Raw genomic sequence first — 6437 nt, forward strand, 5'->3', positions numbered from 1 at the left:
GGGCGATCCCAACTTTGGCGTCATGAACAGGATAGACTGACCCAGCAAACTGGGTCAAATGCGCCTTAGAGACTGTGATTTGCTGAGAGACTGTGCACTATAAATTGCGCCCAAACCACCGCCATTATAGCACCATGTGGCGTGTAGGAGGAAATGGGCATGTTGACATGGGCGGCACTTGGAGGCACGGCGTGAAAACCATGGCCGCCCCTCATCGGTATTACTATGTGAGAAAAGTATGCCCATCAACTAGAGAGGTCCGCCTCCTGATCTGGGATGGCGGAGAGAAGAAAAGGAACCACCCATGAAGACGGGCGTGGTACAGCAAAACCGTGGGAAGCAACACTGAGGAGGCAGAACTGGTAATCAAGATGGCGGAAGGAGGTGAGCGGGCCCCGGAGTGTGGGATGGAGCAAGAAGACTCTCCCAGCCGGGACCTGCAAGAACTGCACCAGTCAACGACGATGAACCCGAACCTCCTGCGGAGAGAAGTGGAGGATCTGATCCGACAACTCATGCGGTTATAGCAGGAAACCATGACCGGGTGGACAGAGGCCTTGATCGGAAGTCATGCCGGACAACCGCTAACTACCCTGACCGGTCCGGAGCCGAAGAGGAGTTCCAGTGCTCCGGAGGATGAGGTAAGGGGCATGACCCTGACAACCATGAAGGCGGAAGGCCCGATAGACATTCCTGATTCACCTTCCCCGCTGTTTACACCCGACCAGGGTTACGAGGCCCTCGACAACACGCCAACGCACCTCAAGGATTTCCCAGCCGCTAGCTCGACACCAACCTCTGGACCAGACATCTTGCTAGGCCCCTTCCCGATCCCGCCACCCAGACAGACATGTCACCGGCTACCGTGGAACACCAGCAGCCTGAAGCAGATGACAGCTCTGCTAATCCCCGTTAGTGGGCCCCAGGCTAGCTCCCCAGAGCCCATTATCTTTGCAGAGGGACCCGCAGAGGACATGATAGCACTCCAGGGTGAGATCCCTATGATTACCTGGCGGGAGCACTGCAGATGCCAGGAGAGGGAGCGACAGGAATCCCTGGCCTGTGAAGCGGCATTCAAGGAAAGAAATCTGGCAGGAAAGGCCCATATGCGTAAGATCCCACAGGCAGAAAGAGAAGCACTGCCGCTGGGGGAAGTAATGATTTTCAATAAGCAGAGAGGCTCGGGATTCATTAAGAAAGCCGGGATGATAAATGAAATCTTTATTAACCGGAGGGATGTGGAGTCCCATCTACTGGAAGGACATCCTGACAGGAACCTAAATGCTGGCAACCGTGTGACCTATACCCGCCACATTGGAGAGAAGGGGTGGGTTGCATTGGACTGCAAAAGACGTATACCACCCTCAGTCCCTGTAAACGTAACAGCCCAGGCCAGGCCAACGCCCAAATGTGACCAATCCACACAGACACCAGTGGTGGAACCAGCCAGCAGGCCCTGGTGCGCAGTACCTATGGAAAGATATGACCCAGAATATTCCCGGCCAGGGAGTAGCCATTCTTCCCAGTTACCCTGGAAAAGGAAGTAAACAGTTTTCAAAGTTTGAACATGACTGCAAAAAAACTTTATTGTTCCAGTTGATATGTTTCGCTAAACCCGATCAGGTTTCCATTTTTGAAAGTTATAATGATTATTTTTGAAAAGTTGCATTGACTGTTCCTTAAAGTTTGAAAATTTAGAAAGAAAATAGAACCATGGATGGCGAATGGTTCACAGACTGTATTGTAAACAGTTGGCACCTCCTTAGGTGCTTCCTAGTGGTTTTACGTGGAACCCTTAAAGGGACGTTTCCAAAGTTGCCTTTAATTGTTGATTGTTTACATAAAGACCTGAAGCAAAACCCGTTGGTGCGGCAGAACACTGGGTCGGGATACGCCTTGTAGCCCGCCCAATGCCTACATTGGGGGTTGATAACAGGTCCCTCGTATTGTTGCTGCTGTTCAAGAATGTTATTGATAGACTTGAATATTAATTTGAATAATACAATTGCACTACCTCAGAGTTGAGAGAAGTTACAAAGTTAGAATTTATTTTAATATGCTAGAAAGTTTGGTAGATTTGATTTTGCACTTTTAACCAGTTAAAGTATTGCACTTTTGAACTAGATAAATTTGATGTAGTATACCTGCAAAGGTAGTCGATGGTTAAGAGAAACGTTGAGCTCTCTAATCGTGAAGACAGTATACCCTTAGAGGGTAATTGCACTGCATAGGCTGTGATTGTACGGTTATATATTTTTGAAAATTAATACATTGGTTTAAAATATGTTTGTAACGTTTAAATTTTAATTCTTCCCATATAGGGAAGTCAAAGTTCATATTAATTTGTTATACCTGTTCTTAAGCATTCCAAAAATGTTTTTGCATGTCTTATTGTAATCTGCTGTTTAAGTTTTCTTTTTTTTCCCAGTCCAGGAGTACTGGAGTTAACGGAGGGAGTGCAACACACCAGGTAACCGGTTGTTGCAGTGATGTTGCCTTCCTTTCATGGAGGGTGATGTCACACTTGGAGGCAAGGGAGATTCTTTCTACCAGGTAAGGCACTCACATTCAACACATCTGAATCTAGGCCAGGAGGGGGAGCTCAGGACTTGGATTCAGGGGAGCTTCTTAGACTTTATGTATCCTGGTCTGGAGGAGGAGTCAGACAGTCTGAGAGAGGAGAAGTAGAACGTCTGGAACAGACGTAGGGGTCGAGCAGCCACAAGGGAGCTGCAACCCCTGGAGGGAGTGAGAACTTGAAGGACTTGAATAGCGGAGGAGCTTAGAGGGAAGAAGCAAAGAGGAGGAAGAGGCTCAGAAGGGGAACAGCGGAAGGACTCCCTAGGAGCCAGAGCGCAGAAACCGGGTACCAGGAGCCCAAGGTCGTGTTGTTCTCCAGGACGCGCGACAGAACCAGAAGGCTTAGGACTGTATGTCAATTGCCTGGATCAAGTCTGAGGTCAAGGAGTAACCTGAGAGCCCGGGTCATGATAGAGACCCTATAAACAGGCTCGCACTGCCTATCGTACAGACATGTCTTAGGATAAGAGTTTACTTTGCAACTAAGCTTCAAGCGGCAGGGACCTTGCCATTTAAAGCAGCGCAAGTAGGAAAGGCTTACAGACCTCACCTGGGAGAGGGATCTCCTATTGCCTCCAAGCCAGCCAGACCACAGCTATCCTGCACTTGGTACCCTGGACTGAGGACTGCTATCATCAGTAAACCAGGTAACGACTGCAAACCTGTGTCCGCGTTCTTTGCCACACCATCCACCACACCATCGGTGCCTTACACCTGGGAAGCCCTGGGGACCCCGCTTCACCTGTGGGAAACGTCACCATCTTGCTGCATACCATCACCCCAGAGGACCCCTTTAAGCAGCATCAGTCCTCACTGACCGAACACCACAGGTGGCGTCACGAACATAGACATTACAAATCCCCTTAAAGACCTTTCACTTTAATTGGGCGCCCAGGGCCACGGACCGGGTCGGAACATCCCCTTTAAGACCGGACCCGGTACCGAGTACCCCGCTGCCCTGGTAGGGCGATCCATTATACTATATGGAGGACTATGGGGAGTGTATTGTACTATATGGAGGACTATGGGGATGCATTATACTATATGGAAAACTATGGGGATGGATTATACTATATGGAGGACTATGGGGTGCATTATACTATATGGTGGACTATGGTGTGCATTATAGTATGTTGAGGACTATGGGGTGCATTATACTAAACAAGCAAACTGCTGCTCATTCATTGAGTGATTGGATTGTTTATGACTGAACAGAAATCATTGTTCTCAGCAGAACATTGCCCGTGAAAACTGCAGATCTGCTGCTGATAACATGATACTGTATGGGGACAGATTGATCTACTAGTGATCGTTCTGTCTCCATCATTGTTCCTCAGCCGGTGTAAAGAAGCCAGATAACAAGCATTGAACGACTTTAATATTGTTGATTGAACTCGTTAAGTGGCCTGAACTCAGCGCATGTAAATACAGCCAAAATGTTTCTGTGTGATGGAGCAATATGCGAGCATTTGGGGACCCATTTTAAACTTTTGCCCAGGGCCCCACTTTGCTTAAAACCCGCCCTGCTTGTTGATAAATATGCTATAGCCATGGTACCATCAGTACAATGCTCTTATATCAGCCTAAAGTTTAAATGTATGAGATTGGACTTGAATTTAAAAATAACAACATTTAAGTATTGAATAGAAGTACTTTATCTTAACGACAAGAACAAAGCACTGAAGGTCACCACTGGGAAAGCACAAGGTTCTTTTATTGAAGGCTGGCTGTCTTCCAGCGGGCAGGACGCCCCTCCATTGTACCTATCACATTAGGATTTGCGCATTGCATCAAGACAAGATTTTATTGACACTTTTGGGAAGAAATGTGATCAAAATATTAATGACTTAGCTGAAAAAAAAAAGATATTTTACATAAGTGGTAAAGAATTTTATCCACACAATGCATTAACTGCACTGGAAAAGCATATAGCATCCATTTCATTTACAATGACCAAACTTACATTGAAAGGGTTAAGTTTTACATTTCATCATTTTTCTCTCTAAATAACCACTTGATATAATAATACTGTTTAATGGCCTCTCAGTATTCCCTGTCAATAACATTTCACTTTGGTAAGAGATATGTGGTTGCTGCTTTACATTTATTAACAGAACTAAGGTCTGTTTCACGAATCCAAGTAAAAATCTTCATAAAATAAAACACAAAAAGACAGAATTATCTGCGGCAAAACATTTTTGTAGCTCAAACGGCAACATCACAGGCATAAAAGGACTGATACTAAAAGGACATTTCATGTCTCAGGGAGTCTGGCGGCACAAACTCATGGCAACCTTTGCCACAGTCCAAACAGGAATGAAAGGATTGATATTCTTTTATATCACTTAATGACTGTTCTTCACCAACATAGTGGGGGCATCACATCTACAGACCAGTCTGCACTTAAGACAATCAAACTTTCATATTTATACTGCATGATTATCGTGAATGGACGTTTCCTAGGAATGCTTGTTCCACGATAATCGTGCAGTCTAAATAGGTTGTCATTCACTTAATGAATGAGCAAAACGTTAGTTCGCACAGTGAAATGATCTTTAGGTTTGCCCAAAATATCATCGTTCTTGGTAGTGCTTCATCACGTGTAAGCAGGACTTATGCTACGGACAATAGCAGCTAATGCACATTGTATGATCTATTAAAAATCATTCAGTGCCAATCTGAAGTACGGTCTGCTGTGTAAATGGGAAAGTACCTACCCATTAATAGTCTTTTAATCTCTGGTAAATCTTCAAATACAAACTCACATTAGACTGGTGAATGTTATGCCAGACTTTGTCATTTTTGCTAAAGATGTGCCTAATGTACCATATTCAGAAATGTATACCTGTTAATAAATTTGTTTTTTCCTTGAAATGTAAATCTTTGTAAATTTCTGCTGCAATTTGCACCAAATTTTGGTACAGCATTTAATAAAATCCATGAAACTGTTAGTGGCCCCAACCACTCCCACCTAACTTTAACCATTTCTCTTATAATTTTTGAAAAATGGCAGTAACTGAGAATACTAGAGTAAAATATGCCCTATGTGCTCCAAAATTTGCACCTTTTCTTACACTAGAAAACTGGTGCTAAACTGTTAACAAATCTCTCCCACAAGACCGTTTCATCTATAGTGGTGCTTGAAAGTTTGGCCTCTTCTGACTAGTAGATTCTAAACTTCATTTAGCTTATTATGACGCTAAAGCCTACTAAGCAGAAGAGGTGCTGGAGATTACACAGGTAGTACATTTACAGCTCTTAAGACCAGGGGCAACGGACTACCAATGTGGCTGCTCAACTCTTTTTTATTTTCCCAAGGGTGAGAAGAAATTGGACCACGAAAGTTGTTTTGCAATTTGTCCTGAGTACGCTGATACCCCATATGTGGTGGTGAACCACTGTTTGGGTGCATGGCAGAGCTTGGAAGCGAAGGAGCGCCATTTGACTTTTCAATGCAAAATTGACTGGAATTGAGATGGGTTGCCATTTTGCGTTTGGAGAGCCCCTGATGTGCCTAAACATTGTTGTGTGGTGCGCACTTTGACCCACCAAGTGCTTCACAGAAGTTTATAATGCAGAGCCGTAAAAATAAAAAATCATATTTTTTCACAAAAATGATCTTTTCGCCTCCAATTTTTTATTTTCACAAGAGTAAGAGAAGAAATTGGACCCCAAAAGTTGTTTTGCAATTTGTCCTGAGTACGCTGATACCTGATATGTGGGGGTAAACCACTGTTTGGGCGCATGGCAGAGTTCGGAAGGGAAGGAGCGCCGTTTGACTTTTCAATGCAAAAATTAACTGGAATTGAGATGGGACACCATGTCTGTCGCATTTGGAGAGCCCCTGATGTGCCTAA

Source organism: Ranitomeya variabilis, chromosome 1 (genome assembly GCF_051348905.1).
Source record: "Ranitomeya variabilis isolate aRanVar5 chromosome 1, aRanVar5.hap1, whole genome shotgun sequence".
NCBI classification, from domain to species: Eukaryota; Metazoa; Chordata; class Amphibia; order Anura; family Dendrobatidae; genus Ranitomeya; species Ranitomeya variabilis.